The 25,079-nt window shown below is 38.0% G+C and overlaps 1 protein-coding gene across 6 annotated transcripts in view; it reads left to right on the forward strand.

Annotated features, from left to right (window-relative positions):
• LOC117156952 (myelin regulatory factor) overlaps positions 1-25,079 on the forward strand; it is a 68,194-nt gene that overhangs the window by 1,331 nt on the left and 41,784 nt on the right. The window lies entirely within an intron of this gene.

The following is a 25,079-nucleotide window of genomic DNA, read 5'->3' on the forward strand; positions in this document are numbered from 1 at the left end:
TCATAACTACTATGTACTAAAACTACCCAAACCAGAAATATCTTATACATGTAGTGTAACTGAATAAAACTATGTAAGAACACAGATATTTCTAAAGATAGCGTCGATATAGATCCAATTTAGATGTACGCTAGCGTGGTAGGTGTGTCGGTACACTGGAGTTGTTGAATAATTCAAATATTGTTGTCGCGTAGTATCATTCATAGATTCTTCCTGAATCGCTTGAATCCGAAGAATTCTGTTTGCAAAATGCTTAGCTCGCTCTGATTGATCTTCAAAGGAGAGTCGTGTGCCTACGTGGATACATTTACCCTACTTTTGCCTTGACTGTGCAGCTCCCCTCCATGCTCGCGGAAAAACCGCCTTCACATACCTGTTACACGTTTAGTTCAATGCATCGTGCTGCATCATTTCTTGCCATTATTCCACTGTAACTATGCAACAACCGCTATTATACTCTTCCCCTCGGAACCAAAACTCGTATGAGTCATCGTGTCTCTTAATTTCGTAAGAAGTCACGTTAAGTCATCCGTACCAAGCATCGGTCGAAATTAATTCATTAAGGATCAATGATGCGTTAATGCAACATTTCATTCGTAATTTCCGTTTCTAGTCAATCTGTATAATTTAATTTAGTTTTCTGACATTGTGGTTACGAAATTACTATTTCTTCTTCTAATAATCGTCGCTAACTTATGCGTGTTTAAGCAGAATTCAGGTTTTTACGACGATAGTTGAGAAAATGAAACTAATTATATACCCGTACACCCTTTACATTATTTACGTCTTTATAAATGCATAAAAATCTCTACTACGTTGTAAGTTGTATCTTTTAAAATTAGGTTTTTTTTCTGTAAGATATCCATCATCATAAAACGTTTCTTTCACAATGATAAAATGGCGTAATCAGAATAAAAAATATTTCGTGGATATGAGAAATTTAAGTAAACTTTGAGTTATCGGCGAAATATGTAATAATTATCTGTTATATAGCATCAGCGGAACAGCATCTGCATAAAAATTCTTTCGTCTTATTCGTCGTTTTTCCGCGTGTTTACGATTTTTTTCTAATAATCGCACTGGATGTTGGACTCCCGGGTGCATTCACCTGCAACGAGTGCACCGTAGCACTCTTTATTTGGGTCGGAGGTTGCAATGTAATGCTTCTCTCCGTTCAACTTGATCTTTCCACGAGCATGCTCTCGCGAGCAGTGTACAAACGGAGAACTTGTTTTTCGACTACATTGAATCATTCGTTCCTGGATTAATACGATTAAATGCGTCGAACGCGATTAAGATGAGAAAATAGACAATTAGATTAAGTCGAATATTAACATATCGTTGACAGAGCATGCTATGAAATAAATTTTCACCCCAGTTCCCATACGTACGTTTTTAGAAAATATGTCAATGCTTATAAGATGAAAAACATCTATTTGCATTTCTTGACCTTGACATTTAAAAAATTATAGACAGTAGACTCACGTTTTTCATTAACGTAACGTGTCAAGATTCTTTAGCATCGAAGTACCAAACACTTGAATATAAGTATACTTTGTTTTATCGTTTCTCACAGCGTAGCTTTTCAGTCAAAACGTGATATTTTTAAAAATTCTTAGATACGCCATCAATGGAAAGCCTGCAATCGCTAGAAAGAGTCCATAAGAAACTCTTTCAATGGAAATTCGTTTAATTTCCTAATATAATTCGGTTAATTTCGAATAGCGCGCATATTGTTGCATAGGATGGCAACGTATATTTTTACTGAATTAGCTCGGTCGATCTCGTTTAGAATACCTGTCATTGAAGTAATTTGAATTTACGCAACGGCTACTAAATTTTAATTCGTGTCACTTTAACTCGTTAAGGACCAGGCAGTGAAGTAATAGGTAGACAAATAACTTGGATTATGTAAAGGAGGTAATTGGCACAGATCTGTCTGCTATCACTACGAATAGCTAACAAAATATCTTTATCAGTTCCTAGTAATGACGAACAAAAAGCAACGAAAATGATGAACGGAAATGAAATACGATCTCCACGAAGTCAAATAATTGCCGTGGATTCAAGGTCCTTGCCGAGATTTTCCGACCAGATCGTTTTGTATTCTAACGATTTCACGTTTAGTTAACTACATACATCTAATAACGCTCTATACAATGACTGGAAAATGTATTGGCCCATACATTCGGTTTCAGTTGAAGTGGCTTTTTATCAGATTCTACATTTCATTTTCATAATATCTTATGAAAGTGTTACTTAAATGATACGAAATTTATTATAATATATACGCATGCTCGTGAAAGTATTACGATATAGTGGTCGTGTCTCATTACAGTGCTAATGAAATTTCAAAATATTTTTATAATACATACAGTACGGGCATAGAAATTTTCTATGGTAACCGTTTAAATAGGTTCGTGAGCCGGTATACTTGAATTTAGTTAACGATAGAATAGATACAATGGCGTGTTGATACGTGCTTTTCATAGCCACTGTACAATCTATCAAAAGGTTTTAATGTATTTTGGAAAACACAAAGTACAACGGAAAGAGAAAGAGAAGCACGCCGATGCGCGACCGCCGAGATTCGCTGGATGGATCGAACTCTCTCGGATATTACCGCAATTCGTCGGTCTTTACCAACAATTCCAGTATTCTCTGTGCTCGCAGTGGCTGGCAGACAGTGAAAGTTGCAGCGGTGAACGTGCTTTTCCGTTTATTTGAAATTAACAGCTCGATACTTGGTCATAACCCGTGTCAATAAACAACGCGTACCGTGTACATCATCGACAACATTTCACTTTATTTTTGTTTTCGTTATCAGCTATTATTCACAGTCGCACGATTGTCGTCAAAGTAATTGTTCGTTGCTACGTTCGTTGCCAGGAAGGTTCGTCGTCGGCTCCTTCTAGATTTTTTCTGATTTTAATATCTCTGATATTATCCTCATTCGCGTATCTAAAGATGTTTACGCATCCTCTAGAAAACGATAATTAACGTTAAAAGTTAGCGTGCCGTAGTAATTAAAAAAACACGCCGATTTCATGGCGAACCATCGATCTTTCTCACGTCGTAACGATAGCCGTGAAAGCCGTCGAAGATCGGCAAGAAAGACGTACAGAACATCTAACGAAGTTAGTATAGCTGTGTTAAATATAGCCGCGCGAACTTTCCTCGTTGCTAATTAATTCTCTCCGCGGTATATTATTATGTAAGCTCGATCTCTGCATTCGATCGTCAGTTCGAATACAGTGCAGCTCCATTTGTCCGAACCTGGCGAATAAACAATTCGTATACACGTACGTAAGTTTCTATCAGTTCATTGATTATTTCTGCTACCTGTGATTTCTCTTTTAAATAGTAGCAATTCACGATCGGATAAATGCATCTTGTTTAATCTGGATAGTACTTTGATCGAATACCGATTTAAATCTCGATCGTATAAATGGACTTCAGACCCGAGTGAAGTTTCACTACAGCCAACATTTCGATTAATCTTTGAGCCAAGACGATTTAATCCATCTGCCATTTACGAGCGAGAGAAAGATGAAAATGAGAAGAAAACGCATGGGAAACATTTTTTTATTTTTTACAATACGCTTTCTTAAATATATATTTCATTAAAATGCTGAAAACAAGCATCTGCGTTTCCCATCGAAAAGAGACATATTACGATCCATGTTGATTACATATCTTTCACTCATCCTCTCATTGACATTCCTATAATTACACTATTTTACCCAACACCCTGTATATCGGAAATTAAAGACACATCGTTTGAACGATGCGTTGCGTGATATCTGATAGGAAAGGGTTGCTCGTCTGTGTATAAAATCAAAAGCGGTTTTCCTGATTTGTACGCTGCTTATCGCTGGTCCGTGCAGAACGACGCAACGACGCAAAATGAGCGTTAATGGCAACGTGCTTGTGCACGTGTGCACGCCTGTCTACGCTATGTAACTGCGTACGTAGATGGATGCGTCTATGCAGCAGTTACTGTGCACAGTTCCATATACGTACGTATATCAAGCGTCATTGAATAGAAAGATACGATTAGCGTGACGCGATCCTATTCTTGCTGCAGAGTTTCAAAACAATCGATTTTTCGAGTTCTGCCTAGACTTATGAAACGTTCTCTCTCTCTCTCTTTGTTTCTCTTTCTTTCCTTTTTTCGCTGCGCTGAATAGATAATAGGAAACGGTTCTTCTCGGATGTAAGTGAGTTGTTTGGGCAGTGGGTAAAGTCTGTTTCGCGTCAATTAAATTATGTAGCTTGATTCTGAGTTTGTATAATCATCGCTGTATAAGATGGCTAGATATCGTAATAATTGTATAAAATAAAAAACAAGCATATAAAGGCTGATAGTAGATATATTTTTTGAAGTTTATCTCGGTAATTATGTTTGTTCGTGCCATCTGTTTTACTAGATAAATTGATGGAAGTTGATCAGCTTTTCCTTCGCTCTTTCCTTCTTTTTTTGTAATGCATGAAATGATTGATTAATCACGGTCGATTTGGCAAGAAGTTTAACCAACTTCCAACTCATCGGATCTTTCTTTTTCTATTTCTTTCTTGCTATGAAGAAAGGAAAGAAAGGAAACAAGGTTATCTAGAGACCCGAGGCATACAGTGTATAGAGAAGGTTTTACCGAGAGTCATAACTGTAAACTGGTCGCTAAACGCGAGAATAAATACCGGTCTCTTCCGATTTTGTATAACGCGCCAAAGCTGTTTGCTTCGTTCTAAACTCTAAACTATCTCCACACGAAAATCCTTGAATATATCGGAGGAAGAGGAAGAAGAAGAGTAGGAAATGAACGCAGAAATCTTTTTCTCGCTAAATTAAAATAAAAATCGGAGAAGCAACAGACACGAAGCCTCTGTATCTTTCTCATCTAATTTTTCTGCAATCTTTTCTGCAACGTAGAGGTACGAAATGCAGCAGCAGCGATAATAATCAAAGCTACTTATCGATTAGAGGAATATCCTCTACTTCCGTTCTTCCGCGGATGATCGCATCTGTCGCTCTAGTTTCACCTTCGTCGAATTTGTCTATAAATAGGGACGAATGGTAGGTAAGCTGTACCGGTAGCACTAGTTTATTATACTCCATATAGTAATGGCGGCCATAAATTGCAACAAACGGTGTCGTCACGAGAGGCAATTTACTACTTGCCACTCGCGCCCTTGCGCCTCTACGAACGCAACTTTCCTCGATGCTCTTCCTCAAATCAATATCGGACCAGTGCAAAAGGGATCTTTTCGAGTTCTTTTAACGAAACGGTACGATTCACAAAACTCAACGAAAAAGACGTACTCGAGAAATTGAAGAAATCTCGGGTTTTAAATACCCTCGAATGCATACACACCGATTTCGTTTCAAGTTTATTGCGTATTTACCGATATGATTCTAATATGTAGAATACGAGATTTTATTATCATAAATTAAAGAAGCGTTATGCAATTTACTATTGGATAATATTTCTCATCGCTGCCTATCTAATTGCCACTAGTACTTATTCGACAATTCGTGTTTCGATAGAATTCGTTGTATGTCACTTCGACACGCAGCAGCCACGCATTATCGGCAAACAAAGAATATTTGGAAAATGTTAATGTTTCGGCTGATGATGGAAGTGAATCTACGCATACTCCGGAATCAAATATTTGCTTTGATACCATTGCTCTCCGACCGATTAACAACAACGAATCGCATTAAGCTCTCAAAATCTCTCATCTGTATATCGTAGCAATCACCACAAACGTATCACCAGAAGATTCCATTTATTACCAGCATCCTTCTCCAGCTCATCGACGAGCCGCAACTGTTCCGAATCTGGTGTTTATACTTGAAATTTCCGTAGCGTGCAAATCGATGGAAACCAGCTCTCTGAAATAACATTAATCACCTACTATTTCTTTTATCTCCGACGTGTTGTTTCCCCTACATTCCCTCGCCATATCTACCACCGTTTTACCATACACATGCTGGTTCGGCTCGCGATTTCATGCCGATCCACCGTTACACCGTTCATTTTATTTTGCTTGCCTTCTCTACCAACCGTGTTGAAATCGTATCGATTCACCGGGTGAACGTTTATTTTCGACAACGGACGCACGCCAGCGACAATAAAACCGTTCGATCGTGGCCGCTTATCGGTGATCGGCGGACCTGAAGGATGAGTTATAGGACCGGCTGGTGCGACATGGCCGTTGAGGAAAGCACCGCGCAAGCTGGAGGTCGTCCTGAACCACCCACAACATCACATTGGTCGGCGAAAAGCTGTGTGGTTCCGCCTTTCGTCTAAAAGCTCGGGCATGCGCCGAGTTTCCGTGCCATTCGCTGCACCAGGCCACACGGTGCCTATCGTCTCTTTATTGTTATTATCGTCATCGTCGCTGTCCCTTTCCTCTTCTCTTTTTCCATTCGTTTCGAACTACTTTCCCTACTGCCATGCGACCAGCCATGAACAACCGCGAACGATATAAATAACGATGAGACACGAACGAGTATTTTGTTAGCGTCCTCGTTGTTACGGAAGATCGTTGGTATCTTTGTTTTGTTGGCAGAGCGGCCTGATACAATCGTCGATTTTAATCCTACGAATAATTCAATCATCGATGATTAGTAAAGTAGCAAGTAAAGAATTAATCGAGAGAGTAATCGGTTAACAATCGAATATTTTAAGTTCGGTAACCGACTGTCAGTCTGTTGCCTATTTAAATGGCACCGCATCAGGGTCGCGCGTAGGAGCGAAAACTATTTGCAAAGATTGGTTCTAAGACTGAGCTTTTTCTCTAAATTAATCGTTACGTAGCCGACCAAAATGTTTATAGCTCTAAGGAAACAGTTTTGTGATATTTTCGTTAAGAAGATAGTTAAGATAGATATTACGTGGAAGCGTACATACTCAGGCTACCGACATTAGGTTTAATCTACGAAGAACGTTCCCATTGTTCGCCAGACCCATTTTGACAATGGACTTTGGTAACTACGAGAAGGAAGATGTTTGGAAAGAAACATGGGAGCCATCTCGATCTTCCCCTTAGATTATACAGTTTTTCTTTGTTTTAGGGTTTTGTTCTTTAGAGCGTGTTACGATAGTAATTGCTTTATTATTTGCGATCGCGTCGAGTTTAAGCTTTTGTAGTGGAACGGTTAATTTATGAGCGGAAGCTGCGAGAGATTCGGGTTAAGATAAGTTTAGCAATGCTAAATGCGATCGAATACTAAAATGGTTGAAGCATTGTAGCGAGATTAAATGAATTATTTATTTTCTTTTTTTTTTTCTCTCTCAAGACGAGGAGGACGAGGAGTAGAAAATTGATTTGTGAAACCCATTTCGTGCCTGTGACCCGGATTCTCTGTGAAAATCTCTGTTATTTGTCCGGGCGGAAGTTAATGTGGAACGCCGTTGTTGATGACATCCTCGTGTTCTTGTCCCTTTTTTGCAATAACCGCAGTGCATGCGTTTTATTCGCGCGTGTATGCAAACAGGGGAACAGGTAGCGTGACATATACTTCGATGACAGGCGTGCAATTACGCAGATTTTGACACCTGATCGTAGCTTATGTACATACGTAAGGTCGTCAATCGTGCGGATGCGCGCAGGTAAAAGTTAAATAGACAGATTCGTTGCAAATAAAATTCATTGAAAGTAAGTCGCGATAACGTCGTAATATATTACTTAGAAAATAATAGTTAGACCGTACATGCATATGCATCTATGGAAAATCAGAAAATGCAAAAGCGCACGACGCTTGATACTTAAATTAGAAACTCAATGTTTAAATTGTTGAAGTGGTCACCACTTCTAAGAAAACTCTACATCTGGTCTTTTTTAGTTTTCTCAAGCACCGAAGCCATCGACAGTGTGTAGACAAAAGACTGCGACGAAGACAGACCACAAACAGTAGACAGGCGACGTTGGCTTCGGGGTTTTCAGTTATTGGGTAACACAGCTAGCGTGCGGATCTGGACCAGCTCAAATTGTATTCTTACTTATAATTACACTTCTATTCAAATATATTTTCTGCCTTACAATTTATCCACGAGTTTTCTCTGTTTACACATCGAATAACCTCAACATAAATAAAACGATCGAACACGTCGATTATTCTGTCCAGGAGATTTACGTAAAGTTTCTCGTTCTTTATAGTTCATTGTTGTAAAACAAGCAATCGAATTTTACAATTCAACAGAAATAAACTAATCTTATAATTTAACCAATTATTCGAAAGAAAGCGACCAAACGTATTTACGAGATTGTTATCTTAAACTGCGGTATACGATTTCTTAGTGTAAATCATAAATAAAATTCTGCAAACTGTTTGAATGTGCGGTATTCGTTATTAAAAGCAAGCGTGAATTACGTGTGAGAAAAAGCTGTTTCGTTTGAATACGCAATGGCTAATTCTCACCGCCTGGATACGTTTCTGTGTACGCACCTGTGGGTGAACCTGTTTACCTCAGCTCCACAAAGCAAACTTGTTTACAGCTATAAAGTTCCCTAAGCTGCTCCCTTAAAGTGCCCATGTATACATGTGTACTACAAACTGTGCGTTGAAGTGTACGTACGTCTACGAAAAACTGTCGGTGAGACTCGTTTTCTAGACGGAAGAAAGGGGACGAACTAAAGGGGTGGTTTGTTTAATCGATGCCACGACTCTTTGATCCCGTTGTGTCCACAACTCTGTGTTCCGTACGCTTTCACAATCATGCGAATCGGCCACAACGCGGTCTTTGTTTCCTTTGCATGCCACTGATTCGTGAAAGTAAACAGCGTTCTATTCTTGCATTGGGTCATCGAAAAATTCACTTCCGTGATTATTTAATCCTCCATTGGTATCCTTTGGTCATACGTTGAACACAACTGTTCATGCTAAGTATGCGTCGAGTTATTCGATTGCAACTTTAGTTCCTTGAAATCTATTTTATTATCATTTAATTCTTTAAATATTATTGAAATCTATCGAGGACCTGGAAATATCGAATACCAATGGAAACGAAATAAGATTTAATAAATAGATCCAAATCGTGATAAATTGAAATAAAATGAAACTAACGTTATTGGTAAAACTGGTAGAAATGTCACACACGTTATACAAGAATGATAAAAGTTGGTTAATAAAGTAGAATGCAACGCTACGAGTGAATTTTACAAATATGTAATCCGAGTATCCGCATTTATAGAAAAAAACTATCAGTTTTATTTATTTATTATCTATTCCGTTCGTAATTCTTTTGTTTAATTAACCATTAGCGATTTTTAGGTTTCACGCATAAATTGGTAAAGATATTTTCCTTTCCTCCTTCGACTTCTTGTATTTACCTTTCACGGTCCTCAGCGAATTCCAGAATGAGAGGAGCTCGTTCTAATCTCAAGATCATCGTCTGCCTACGTCCATACACGGCGTCACGATGCATGAATTAGAAAGACCGTCTTGATCGTAGATTGACGGGGATCCTGAAATGGAGAACCGAGAGATTTCAAGGATACGCTCTCGCCGGCTTTCAAGTCTCGCTTCGATCTCGATGGTATCTCAAATATATGTATACTTCGATACGATTATACACTTAGCTGGTTAATATAGCTGTTTGTTTGGACGTGCATGTCATATAAAATGTTGACGTAACGTGAAATTTTTCAGTTTTTAACGTTTGCATTGCCAATTACTTCTTTTCTTCTCCGTTTCCCCTTTTTTTTTTATTATTATTCCATCCACGTATATGCTATTCACGATCATTAAGATTTTCTACTTAAGATTATACGTGTGTTCTTGAAGTCACGTACACGGACGTTTATAGATATCCGGACACTTTGAATACTTCGTAACGACAGCATATAAATTTTACGAATGAACAATGTACCATTAGCCAGAAACACTGTTTATTAACTTTTTATGGAATCACCAAATTGCCTGTTAGAAAGCAAATAAAATTCTCTAATTTCTCTAAATATTTCTCTCTATCTGATATTTCTAAAAATAATAATAATCATAGTATTTGCTGTTGAGTACAGAGCCAAAATTTCAATTCAATTTCAAACTTCAAAGCAGGGTAAATCAAAGTTAAAAAGGCCTTGTAACAACATGTCCATTTAATGTGATTTTCACGCTATTATATTAAAAATTGAACGACTTAGAACGAACAAATATGAAAATATACCGGGGGGCCTAGATATCCTTACTATAATACTTTACATTTATTACTAACACCGGAAGTGCTTCTGTTAAATTAAAAGATTCTTCTTAATCACCTGTATAATTAAAAGATTGAAGGATCTGTAGAGTTTAATCGAGGACGACGGTATTGTTTCGTTCGTACGAACGATTCGCAAAATGATTCTATCGCGCTCGTATCAAACAAAATTGTGGTTGCACAACTTTGAGGCGGTACGAGCGAGTATAACGAGACACGAAAGTCACCAACCATTATAACGGATAATGTTCTCGTTGCTTCATACGTCAATTGGTGTAATAGCGCTAGAAATGCCATCCGACGAATCGATTTACGAAAGATTTTCGCGTTTCTACGCTGAAGATCTGGAGCAACGTATATATCGTATGCAACTCTGCCGATCGTTTCGACGAAATTAAGACGTCTTCGTGGAACTTTAATTTATGGGAATCGCGCGTTACGACACGGAAACTTGCTTATGCGAAGGAACGGCTTTGTTATATCGCCACAAAGCTAGTAAGGCTAATGCCGAGTAATTACATACGCCTTGCATACGCCAGAAACTAGAATTTTCGTTAATGGACACGGACGTTAAGAGAAACGTCTGCTACTGCGAGGAAAAAGAAACGCGTTAGAAAGATACAAAGACTATCTAATTAGAAGAGATATGCAATATGTATATAGTATTAAGCCAGAAACTAATCTTCGTTATGTATATCGCATGCAACTAAAGGTTCAACAAACGTTTTGCGAGATATACGATAAAGAATATACAAAGAATATAGCAAAGATATAATATACAAATACAACGACGCGAAGCGACACTCTTGCGTTTACATTGCTTTGTTTTTCGTACGTCAACTTTGACAAGTTGCAGTTAAGATATCAACCAAGCTAACGATTTTCCGGTACAAGTAAGCTAATAGCTTTTTTCGTAGAGGATGTCTTTAAAAAGATGTCATTTGAAAAAATTAAGGTCCCTTTAACGTCTCGAAAAATATACTCATCCGAGTAATTTCCTTAAATACGATAAATTTCCCTGGAAACATTTTCTCATAAAGTCAACAGACAACGAATTACTTGAGACGGTAGTTTCTACTGACTCACTCGGTATCAAATTCAATTCGAACATGCCGCAACTACGAATTTATTATTAATTATATTTATCAATTCAATTTATCATCATCTCGTTACACGTTTCGATAAGAATTTCTACTCTTATAGACGAATATCATCAACAAACTTATCTATACTTATTTGCGCGAGACGCAGCTGGTGAAATTAATCCGCCTCTAAAGTAGATCAACACAGTCAGACACAGGCCATCCATATACTACGTATTCTTCAGCCGCGGAAGCTGTTCAGCTACGTCGAAATAATTATCGCCTTGGCGGTCGATCCTAGCAGCGAGTGTGGGAGGCAGAAGATTCGTTTCATCTCTAGGCGAAAGTTGCTCGATCTCAATCACTGAAAGTGTTTTATCGACCATGAAATTGAACGAAGAGGTGATAAAAATGCTGCAGTAATAAATTCCGCGTACAGAACGTCAGACACCTAGTTCCGCCGATGAACCCTCTCGAATTAATCGGTTGCTCGCGAGCGAACTTTCCAGTTCCATTTATCCACTGAGGAGGGATAAATGATAGGCTTTGGTTCTAGTGGGATCTTTTATCGCATTCGCGACCTTTATTCTAATAAAATGGGCAGCTTCGAACGTCTGATCGGAGCACGAGTTTCCTAGCCGTTTTCATCGCGTTTTCCGAGACCTTCTGTCTCCTCGACACTCGATCACGCCCACGCACGAACCTCTAATTTGCTATTACATCAAGCAGGGCGGTACGCGCCACTTCCGGGTAAGAAATCAAAGTCATCCGTCGCGAAGCAAACGCTGTCTTCTGGTAAACGTACGGACGAATCCGTGACTTTATCATTCTTTTTTTTTTTTATTTTTATTAACTTTTCTGGTATGCAGCTTTAAACAACTTCCATGTAGTTCTATCGACTTTTGGCCGATTTTCAATCTAATTTCGACGATCTTTAACGACTCCTTCTTTGACTCCTGATTTGAAATTTCTAGCATTATCTTGTTTTTTACGATTTTTTTTCAGATCTCTGTTTATCGTTTGTGAACTTCCGTTTCTATTAGACATATCTTTAACTAATTTTGATACGTTTCGACGAAACTTGGATACTTTTAAATCTTCGATCATCCAGTGAATTTCGACTTCTCTCAACGCGCTTCTAACAAATTTTGACGATCTCTTACGTCTATATGAAAAGTTATACAAATCCTGATGCACATATTTTTCATTTCAAATGTATTTCAATGTACACGCTGCTAAGATATCGATTATCAATTCTAACGATTGGAACAAAAATAGTCGGATTGTTAGCAACGCGTAAGAGGAATACACGAGCAGCTTTTCTCCAAGTTAGAACGTTCAACGAGAGAGCAATACATTTTGAGGAGATCTCGGTTGATTTCGCAAGTGTCGTAGCCTGTTATTGGCTTAATGACGATTTGCATCGCTCACGATAATCCCACGTGTACATATCTACTCGCAAGGCTCGTATCACGTACTCGCACGCTGATAAATATCTATCCACGACATGTTTCTTCTTTTATATTTCTGCTTTTGCGTTTTCTGCTTACATTTCTGTTTTATTCCTCTTATGCAACACGCTTGAAAAAAAATCTATCATCTTATCTAAACGTTTAAAGTTTCATGAAAACGCACATGCAATTTCATTAACTCGCGATGATCGAATAATTTCCGTTTCTTCCTCTTTTCTTTTTTTTTATTGTTGGTTTCCAAGAGCGTTATTCAGTATTTCTTTAGAAACGTATGGCTTTCTTTTGTGCGAGACTCGGCGTAAATCTAAAAATTTTCACAATTAACAGACGTTTCCACAATGTCTGTCTCTGCAATTATCGCTAATTCCTACTGTTTCTTTAAGGCTCCGTTCACCGGTAGCAGTAATTCAAAGAAAAACTTTTTCCCGTGAAACGGAATGTAAAAAATCTTGCACATCCATAGCTATTGAAACTACAACGAATTTGAAGAAAATTTCACGACATTATTATCCGAAACTCGAGTCATCCAACTAATTAAAATTCTAGTAAAATTGCAAACTTTCAAAATCTGACGGATTGTACGATTCCATCGGAATTTCTATCTCTTAATAGATAAAAACAAGAAGATACAAACTTTACCAATTTCGCTACCCTAAACGGAGCGTTCGAGCATTGAAATCGTCATCCGTGTCTCGAAATCCTCTACACATTTACAGTGTTTCCACCGAGAAATCTCTACTTTTAAATATAAAAAGAAAGGCGAAGATATAACAGACGAAAATTATAAAGCAAATTGCCGCGACATGGCGGCGCGCAAAACACGCCACGGCGAGTTTACTACGGTCGACCGTTCTAGATTTTCATGGGAGATTGTTTATAATGCAAGAGAGAGGATGTGTGGACTACTTTGCGAGTCGCGAGTCGTGCCGCGATCGCGGAACGCTTCGACGTTCCACATGCAGAGGAGAGAACGGGAAGCCTCGTAAAAATCGAGGTAACACACAATGCTCCCGACTATCCACATGTTCTGTGCTATCGGTATTTGTATAACAACAACGTATAAATGACAAAAAGAAATGTACGAGCCAATAAATTGGCGCTTCAACCACTTGTTATCTTTTATATTTCATACTTGGTATCTTTTTATCAAATTATATATTAGCTTGTCCGAAATGTTTCTTTCGTTTTATAAGGAAATAATAGACGCACAGTGTTTTTTGTTTTATATTAGTTTATTGAATTATACACGAACGTAATAATAGAAATCGATCACGCGTAATTCAATAAAATAGTATAAAACAGAAATTCTTGTTCATTTATTATCACCTTATGAAACGAAAGAAACTTTTCGGACAACCTGATACATCCATCTACATCTCATACTATATCATGGTATTAAAATCTATACAGATAGATCTAACGGTAACAGTGTCATAGTGCAGTGTAGCTGAGAAAATTCAACAGTGTTAAATACGTGTCGATTAAACATTAATTACTAGACTGCAGATGTTTATGGAAATGCAGGCTTTTATTTCACAGCTTTCATTTCTAATTAAAGACCCTATCGAAAGATTTAATGGCGATGTATTTAAAGGGGTGTCCTGAATTAGAATATTCTAAAACAGCATCTTTTTGTGATTTGTTTTTAAAGGGAAAGGAAGAAACGAAGTTATTGAATTTTGAGGCATAGTTTTATATATATTTAACGAATACAAAGAAATTTTTTTAAAGTAAAAAACAAAAATTATAACAGATTTCCAAACCTATTTCATGGGCCGCAGCTTTCAATCGGTGGGAAAGATCCACCTCGTAATTCTTGACTGAAACAAACAACCAAAAAAGGATTAAATTATTGTATATTTTTCTTCTCGATGAACTAAAAAAGTTCGTCAAAAAGTTTATTTAAATAATTGTTATAGCACCTTAAAGTTTATTTTTTCTTTTTATAAAACACATTTTTTCTTTTAAACCCGCCAACATTTTTAATTGCACACTATTTTCTGCCTTTTTTTTTTAGTTCAACTCGTCGATGTTTTTGTTAATTTGTAAACGGTGCTTCTATCGCTTCTTTTTTATTTGACTCGTAAATCAGAAACAACGTTATTTCGAATAACGAAGCAGCTTCGTAATGTTTGACAACTGACTACCAATGTCAAACCAATTAATTGTTAAAAAGTCAATTTTATCGTGTTATGATTGAAGGGTTTTAAATGGTTGTAAACTATCGACCTTGAATAACCTTGGGACACTAATACGTCACGGGTCAATGAATTCGCTGCTAAATGGACTGCACGTTCGATTAAATGGAAATTTATGCGTACAATTTAATCGGAGGAAAGGAAAATTATTTTCCAACAAGAAACCTGCATCCGTTACAAAAATTATTATTAATTCTATTTGCAATTTCATAGATAAATTGCATCACGCGTAAAATAAGCATTTACTCGGATACTTTTAAATGTACGTGCTCGATATACGAGCCAGTTTCTCCTAGTTAGTCTTTCGTCGTATAAACATCGTAAATACGACATGATTTATCTTGGACAAATTATTTGTGCAACATTAAGTAGGTTAAGACAACCATAAAAGGTTCCAGTTTGGCGCAACGACTTTGTGTTGGTCGGTTTCGCGGTGCATCGTAGTTTTTAATATTTCGAATATTAAAAAATTCTAATCGCTGTATCGTGATCCTTCAGGAAAGCGGGAAAAATGAAACGTTCCCGAATGTTACCATTAGATGGCGGATTTTTAAGCAAATGCATCTAAATAAAAATATATAAAATATCGAAAGTTGTATAATTTTGAATAACAGGCGGAGCAAATCACCATTTAAATTCTATCTCATTGGTTACGTTCATAAAGATACAAATTTTGCGTAAAAACCCGCAGTTTTTTAATAATTTATTCTCGACGATTGTCTCCGATATTTTCGTTTATGCTGATTTTGTTTGCGCACCTTTGGACATCGATGATGACAGCGTCTGATATTTCTTTCTAATCGTAGAGTGTGATATCAATTATCGAGTGAAACGTTTCGATACGAGTAGATCCCTGATTTTTATTTTATATTTTATTATGTGAAATTTGAAGATCCATAGAACGCTTACGATATACAAAAATCTCGTACGTAAAATATCCAAAGTAGAGACCTCGTTATATATTTTAATAGAAAAGAATCTCGAAATGAACAGAGTCTGCACCTAAGTTGCATTTCTTTAGTTACGTGCAACGAAATATACATAAATTAGCATAAAGATCCGCGGCTTGAATATCTCTTGCTCGGCACAACGACACGCAGTAATACGAAAACAAACATTAATATCGTAATTACTTGGATATCTCGGCTAGAATCGGAAACGGTGTGGCTTGGGAACTCGAGTTTCCGTCGGTTCTCGTAGAGTTCACGTACAAATATACCCTAAGTTGTCTTCTTTCTAAGCCAGGAAAACATATCTTCACCATAGAAAACTTCCTCCAACTGTTTCGTTCTTCCCAAAATCTTCCATTATTTTCTATCGAAAGTAAATAAAACAGACTAGAGGAATTCAACATGAAAATTAACTCTCAATAGAATTCTTCCGAAAGTACCGCGCTTCTATAAAAGTAATCGCCGAAAAGATTTTTAATTTTCACTCGAAACTCGCAGATTTTATATTATATTATTGCTATATTATTTATATCAGCCCCTCGGTGGTTTAAATAAATCTATCGTAGGATTATTCGAATGATTTTCTTCTTTTTGATATTTTCTCTTGCTGGACGTGTAGTAGAAGTATACGATAATTTCCCACTTTCGTTGTTATATCACACGCTAAAGATGTGTCATGGTACGACAACACCTGTACAAAGTTCGAAAGCGAATTTTAAATCGTTTAAGAAACTTGGTTTGGTTCGAGTAATTTTATTTTTTGCCGTCTGAAGAGTCTACCGAAAAAACGGCCAGTTTTAACGAATTTCGAACGTAACATTTTTTCGTACGCTCCTGTATCTGCTCTTTATCGCTGGCTTGTGTCGCATTGCGAATGAAAATCTGCCGAGTTTCACGATAATAGTTGCATAGATAAAAGAAATTGACGTGTACAGCGAAAAAATGTTTTTCATTCTTTGCACTCCAATGTGTCATAATATCGCTTCAAGTTATCAGCAAAGGTTGAAAATCACGCAGAATAAAACAAAGAGTAAAACGATGTTCTATTTTGAAGATCGATGAGAAAATCTGAAAAATACCAAAGCTCCACGTCCTCCCCTTTTCTTCGCCGCCCACCGTTCGTGTATTCTCATTTTCGGATTATTTTGTGGATAATGTTCGATCGCAGGCGAGGAAAAATACTGAATAACGGTAGAATGGTAGCACGTTGATGGTTTACGTCGGTGGAAATCCGCGAGTCGCGTTAATCATCCTCTCTACCTGCGGTCTTAGGCAACACCTTCATTGATTGCTATCGTCCTCGACGAGGATGCACCAACACCTCGGCGCCTCCTGTCCCCTCGTTATCTTCATCGCGATTAAATTCTTCGACGCTGCGCACACAAAGCATTGTCTGTTCACGAAACGAATTTACTTATCTCGAATTGAATTATTACATGATCAAGAAATTGGCGAGTGAAAACGGATGTTGGACTGGACCAATAAAACAATTGTACGACGATGAATCAGCTAAATAATGGCATTAACTTAGTATCTTTATTATTATCATCATCTTTCGATCGATGCTTATTAACCGTCTTCATTGTAAACGCAGTTAAATTATAGTAAGCTTCGAGCATCTCGTTATACGTGTTCTCACGGTGGTCGTATGGCCACGTATTTAGGATTATGAAATAGAATGTTACTTTCCTATGAATCTGATCGTAGAATCGCGGACAACTTTCAGCCGATATGTAAACAACCCTTGCACGCTTCTAAATGTCAAAATATTTGCACGAGTCGCTTCCTCGTTACGTAATGGCCAGAATAATTACGGGCAAATGTTTTGTCCTGCCGCTAGGCAATTTTGAAATTAAAGATTCAATAAACATCGCGATATCATAATATAACAATACGTAAATAAAATATATTTTTGTGTCTAATAACAAATAAACATATATATCAAGCGTCTTAAAAAGTACGAGAAAAATCGTAGAGATATTTTAACAGTCCTTCTGAAAAGATTTATTTAAGTGTTATAATTTCGGTCGTCGTGTTCGTCAAACCGAGTAACAGATCCGTGCTTCGCGTACGCGCAATTATCATCTGATTTCGATGGCGATCAAATATTTCTCGACCATCGATTCCAAGGATCGATCTCACAATTGTTAGTTTGTCGCGTTAGCTCACGTGACGCGTTGGTATTTTACGTGGGCGCAATGTTCTGCCGTTGTGACGACGCGTTATCCTCGAGATAGTTTCACTGCGTTAAGCCCGACTTACACTTGCACTGTCAATCTTCCTATTCACACGGACGTCGTTCTACGCAATTGATCGACAATAGGCAACTACAATATTCGCGCAAAGATATCCCGGAACGAGTGTAAACAATTTTACGCAACCGTTTAGCGACCCTTGCGATTTACCGTCGCGACTCAACTACCACGCGAGTCACAATACTAACTTTTATTTTAATCTTAATATTCCTAATAAACAGGAAGGTTTACGTACATAGTCGATATACGCTCGCAATTGATATTCGAATTTCAAATTGAATCGATCTACCATAGCGGATCGTCTCAACTCTTTCTTAAACTTTGAGGATTCGCGTAGCGATTTCGATGTCTGCGAAAAGTTCAAACGAACTTGGACGCGGAAATAATATTATTTGACATGTGTGGAATGCGAAGAAGACAATTGTTCGCCCTGCACGAGATCATCGATCGAATACAAGAGAATCGGCAAACGGAACTCTTTCAAGAACTTCGCAGCGAACGCGCAAGATCCCGAGTCTCGTCTCGCTATTCCGTACATTTACGTAGATTGTAACGTTTATGGTAAGTAAATAATATTATGACGGAAGAGCACCATAGGTCACCTCGCGTATTCTCGCCAGTTCCACGACACGAAGTCGTCAAAGTCACCGTGGCACAGAATCAAGAAGACAATCGGCCCCCAACGATATCCGGGTCATCGATCAAACGCAAGAGGATCAGGAGTCGTTCCCCGAACGTTGTAGCCAGAGCACGTGTGCCGAGTGGCTCTTTATATTATACCATACATCGTGCAACAGATAACTGGAAATAAATAATTACGTAAAAAGATCGGCAAGGATGGCGCGTCCGTATGAATCAGGCTTTACACGCTATGGTACAACGGGCAGAGCCTTGAGAGAGCACGCGGCCAACGAGAAAAAGAGATTTGCATGCACGCGGAGGCGTGGGTTTCTCGAACCGAGTTCTCTATAGCCGCCAGCCTCTTCTTAAGTGGATAAATTCGATGCAGTTTCCTTACGCTGGTATTGGCATTAGCGTCGGTCCACAGAGTACACCGGCTTGGATTTGTATCATCGTAAAAGTGACGCAACCGGTGAAAGCCGGGACACCAGGATTCCACGAGGTAAAGTTCAGCTCGAGCGTATCAGTGTGGGAATCAGGCGACTTTTCTACGCTTCAACTATGAGAGGAACGCATCGATCATTCGCTGCTTCGCGCTGTTGCAAGGTGACTACGATCGTGCAGAGTTCTGTACATCGTAGTTGGAACAAATTGTAGTTGCGACGATGTCGTTGCTGTTCGAAGATGCTCGATGGAAAACAGATGCATGGGAGTCGGATGCATGAGACGATACTTCATGGTTTTTACTTTTGACGAGGATTGTCTGCGATTTGTTAGAAAGTTGACTCTGCAATTATGGTGTTCTGGAAACCTTAATGAACTGGATATGTCAAGGTTCGTTTATGAAAGGAGGCAATTTACGTACTTAAAAGCGACTGGTATTTATTTTGTAGAAAGACGCAATCGACACGTGAATTTAGCGCAGAGAAGAAAATTAAAACTCGTATCAGCCGTTTGTAATATTTTTTCTTTTATCAAATCTTGTTAATTTACTCACTGAGAAACGAATTATCGCATTAAATACCGTAGCAATAACAAGGGTAAATGAAATACGAGCAATTGCGTTATATCGCTTGCCTTGTGCTATTATTGTTGCTAGCTATTTTATTAGTCGTCGCGTCAAACATCTTTTATGATCATTAGCCAGCGCGATTGACAAATTACGTAACAAGAAGATAGAAGAAATTGAAGTACGAAGTAGAATAAATTATGTTATGCAAACTTTAGTAATAGTAACTTAAATAATTTCTATCCTATATCATACACGGTACAATTACAGTACAATTAAACTGAAATTAATATCGTACAGCGCATGTGTGAACCAAGTGGATAGCCTACATCGTACTTGGTGATACAAACTAACATCTTTGAGAAATATGAAGATTTTCGCGGGAAATGTTACTACAATGAACAGAATGTTTGACACCACAGAATACAGTTACAGCGATATTGCACTTGTTCGGCTGGTTTTTAATTATAAGATGAGAGCGTGTCAGTTTAGCGTGTCGAATCCTAAATCTGGCAAGAACAACTTGCTCTTTCCCACTAAAAGAGGCACTGGACTTTTGCCAAATATATTTTACATTACATTATAGCGTACTATATTTCTCATTCATATTTTTCCTTGAAATTTCCTTTCTAATAAAACTACGAATAGACTGATATCGCAAAGACGATCGATAAGGATAAATAGTACTATGACAAATAAATATTGCAGTGTAATAAAACGCGTACGGGTATCTCGTAAACATCCTACAGTTGTATCAATCTAATTCGTTAATAAATATCGTGACGAATCGAAGCTACGTTGCTGGTAAACACGTCCATCAAATTTCCTTCCTCGACAGCTACCCGATTCGTAACTTCTATTTTTACCCGCCACTAAATCATCCTGTGCAACCAAGAAGGAGAACGATCGTCGAATATCGTGATCGTTCAACGGAATACGATTTAGGAAAAAAGACCGATGGAAGGTTAACACTTAAATACTGCGGTTCTCCAAGGATCCGAGTGCAACGAACATGCATAGAATTGCACGTGATCGGCCATCTTCCGTCTCTGTCTTCACAAAGATATAAAATTGACGAGTGGACAGAAGGAAACGGTTTTGGTGATAAATTCTATGGAAAAAGGAAGAAGAAGAAGAAGAAGAAAAAAAGAGGGAAGGTTAAGTCTAAAATACTTCGCTTCTTTGGCCATTCAAATGTAATGGACGTGCGTAGAATTTCGCGTGATCGTTTGTTAACGAGTGGAGAGAAAGAAAAGGACTCTAACGAGGAATTCAATCGGATTAAAGAAACAGCGAGAGCATATTGAAGAGATAAGATGGAGGGAGAATTGCATGCGATTGAAAAAGTTCCATATATTTTGTTTGATAAATTCAGTCGAAAATCAAAGACGTTATAAATGTAGGTTCAACGAATAAGCTTCGCGATAGCTGATGAAATATCCGAATACTTGGGTTATCCAATTATTTAGATGCAACCTAACACGCGTAGAAATCCATGGGATCAACCATTTTCAGTCGTTCCTTTCGCAAAAGTTCGAACTTAATTGGAAAAGGAAAAAAAGAAAGGAAAGAACGCGGATAAAGCAATTCTTTGGTAAATAAATTCGATTGAAAATGAAAGGAATTGCGAAAACGTATCTCGAAAGAGGCTAAAAATCGAGGAACTCGATCGAAAGAAGTTGGATCGTGCCCCGAGGACGATTATTGTCCGTGAATCGCAAGATAAATGGTCCCGAACGATTGTTTGCCCGGCCACGATTTAACGCGTATTGAATGCCGAGGTAGAAAACCGTGGAACGTATCCATTACGGAAGAAACATGGCCTCGGTTGTTTCTCTTGATGTCTCGTTGCCGTGTCTTCTGCTTGGGTCACGCTAAATCGCCTACCTTGCGTCTCCCTCGCTTATTGGTCCCTCCTTCTTATTTCGCTTCTTCTTCGTGACACGTTGATTTGTACATACTTATGTTTATGGATCGCCTGTTACAGAATATTCATCGTAAATCACAATTTTCTTAATACGTACGTTTGCGAAGAGAAGGAATTTTTTCTTTCGACGCCAGTGAATTTTTCTCGAGTCTTTGTTTCCCGAATAAATAAAACTAATCGTATGAGAGTTAACCGAAAGATTTAATGGACAAATTACGTTCTTTTCCCACGAACGAGATAAGAACAGGAAAATTGATCACAATACAGACCTGCTCGTTTACATGATTCGTTTTCTTTCAAGTTTGCATAGAATCCTTTTCGTACGTCGATCATCGTCCAGCGAAACCTATGAATTTGTTCGTTTCACACTGTATAATTCGGATTTTCCTGCCGTAAATTGGACATGGACGATACTTAATTCAATAGCACTTTATTATTATCCGTTTAATTGTATTTTTTAACGAGTGATTCTTATCCAGCTGATGATGAAAATGACCAGCCACTATAGTTACGTCCATCGTCGACGATTTTCGCGAGCGATTTTCGTTACGTGATCAGGATTTTTACATAACATTGGATTCTCTAAAAGCCGGATAACTGTGTCGCGTTATAAACTAGGTTGCACTCTCCTACACACGCGCGCACACCATCGCAAACGTTTACAAACGCATACGGATAAACGTTCGTAGATGCGTGCGAGAGACAGCTTTTCTACGCGAGTATACACATATTATATTACGTGTACACGCCCACGTTAAACGTATTACCATATTTATTGCTTCGCCAGTAACGTTTATGTCCGCAGACAGTGTACGTCACGGATGAATGATGCGTGGATCAGGTCAGGCGTTTAGGCTAAGTGCACAGGCGCACGCGAACACGCTCGACTACAGGATCCAAGCGATTTCTTCTTCATAGTGGTATCAAAGAAAAAATTCTTTCTACGTCGATTGTGTTTCAGTATCTTATGGAGGTATTCACGGCACAATACTCCGCTCGGTGATCGTGAGTATCGTGAACGATTAGGAATGGGGTCGAACGAATCGTAAATGAACACTGAAAGAAGGTTGAAAGGCGAATGGTTAATTAATTGTTGCCTTCTGCGAACGATCTTTCAATATCATAGAATTGAAAATGATATTAAAATTCTATTATACGGCTATTTTTCTTAATGTTTATTAGGAAAAATGAAGTTGGTAAGAAGAGAAGGATCATGCTATATCTTAATGGATTAACGACACTATCGGCGTTTAATTAAGCGCAGGCAGTTCGTCACATTGAGAACTAGAATTGCTCCATTAATTTCTCGAACGCGAAATGTCGTCATGGCTGTACTTAAATCGCGACCGCCACGAATCATAAGCTGCTTTTCATTAGTCATCGTCGTCACCATTTCGACTCGAATGGGCGATAATAACGCGAGCAAAAGTCAGGCCGCGATTCGATTCAGCTCGCACATGCAAATCGGCTCGATTAGAGGATATTTAAAAAATGGCACGCGTTCCGCTTCCCGCGTTCGTCGCATATGCCAGTGAAATATACCGTTATTAGCTGACGATTATTCACTACGATCGTCGATTCGTTGGATCGTGCTATTGTACGAGCTGATCTGTAAAACCTCGATCTTTTCCTTGGCAATCTGCGTTTAAAGAGCAACCTATTTATATTTATATTTTTAGCGTAGAATTTGAAGTGACGAATTAGTTTCCTAATTTAAACCCAACAATTACGATTGCCGATTTTGTTATCGCATATTAAATATTCTACTATATAACTGCAGCACTATCACTGTTTGAACTTTGGGATTATCGTTTGTCTAGAATTTGAGGAAGAATTAAATTCTAAATATAAAATGATACCGATCTTTTCCCAGAAATTATCGTCGCGTTCTAACAACATACAACAGGAACTTTTAAACCTGTACGAAATCACTACAAGCTCTAAAACATAATATTTATTTCCTTCTCCTTTTTTCTTTATTTTCCTGAAGATAATTTACAGTCTGTTCGCGAGAACATTCGGTAAATTAAGCGGTATAACGTGTTGGAATAATAATTTCCAGCCATATTCCCAGCAGCCCTTGCCTCACATTTAAATACGTTTGTTTGTAGATTATCGAGTCTTCTAGTTAATCGTATCATCTTCCATTCTTAATCGATAATCGAATTAACCGAGACTGAGACGGTCTTAGTCAATCAGATCATTGCGATGTTTCTTACTCAGTCGGGATAAATGTGGAATACAAGTTGCTTGCTGGTACATCTGCACGGTCTTCTTCTAATCTCTTTCTAGCAAGCAAGACACGTTATTGTATTTTCAACTGATTTTCTATCGAAGCTTGTAATTTGTTTATCGAAAACAATAATTATCGTATCAACGTACATTGCAACTAATAAAATTGCTTTCACATCGTTAAACAAGGTCACTGAACTTGCTTAGAATTGATCGTAAGAAACTTTAGAGGGAAACATTGAATTAGAAATTTCAAATAAATTTCTAATAGATTTCTAATTTATCCATAATTTCATAGTCAAATTACCATTATCTTTCTAATTCGAAGATGAACAAACTGTTGAAATAGTTGAAAGCGTTAAGACACGTGTCTCGTCCGGTGAAAGGTGCATAGGTGCGTTTCATTGAACCAATCGTCGATACAAATTAAATAATCCGCCGTCTCGAATGTCCAATCACGGACATTCGATTCACGATACACGCATGGATCGATAGTATACGCGTAAGAGGAAGTTACGTAGCGATCGTACAAATTTTCTGTCAGCGCAAATTCCATCGTTTTTTCTTCACAGTTGTTCTGGGCTCCGACGTTTATTTACCGTGCTTGTTCGAGCTAACCTACGAGAGTTAGCTCACCGATTTTTCCAGCCAGATCGAACCGATGTTCTCACCGATAACCAACGAATAAATGAATAGTATAGAAATGGAACAGCTCGGATTAGTTTTTACGACGCATTCTTGGCGGTTTTCGTAACCCGTTTTGCAGGTGACCCACGGGGTCCCCGTGTCTCCCCTTCTTCCTAGTAATTTACGTTACTACGTATACACGGTGTTTCATATTTCTATTATATCCGTAAAGTTGTATTGTCTAAGATTTATCGTCTGAAAAATATTCCAAGCTCTTGTGAAATGATAGAACGTAGAAAATGATAAAAATTCATAAGCAATTTTTGAAGCTTGCGAGATTCTTCGCTAGGTTCTTACAATAGTTTTATAGAGCTTCTAAAAAATTGGTAGGAAATTGGAACATCCTTAACAAATTCTTAAAGTTCATAAATTTGGTAAAGCTATCAAAGGTCCCTCAAAATTAAATATTTAATTTAATTGCTGGGAAAGTATAAGAGTCGC

The sequence above is a fragment of the Bombus vancouverensis genome, chromosome 10 (assembly GCF_051014615.1).
Source record: "Bombus vancouverensis nearcticus chromosome 10, iyBomVanc1_principal, whole genome shotgun sequence".
In the NCBI taxonomy this organism is placed as follows: domain Eukaryota; kingdom Metazoa; phylum Arthropoda; class Insecta; order Hymenoptera; family Apidae; genus Bombus; species Bombus vancouverensis.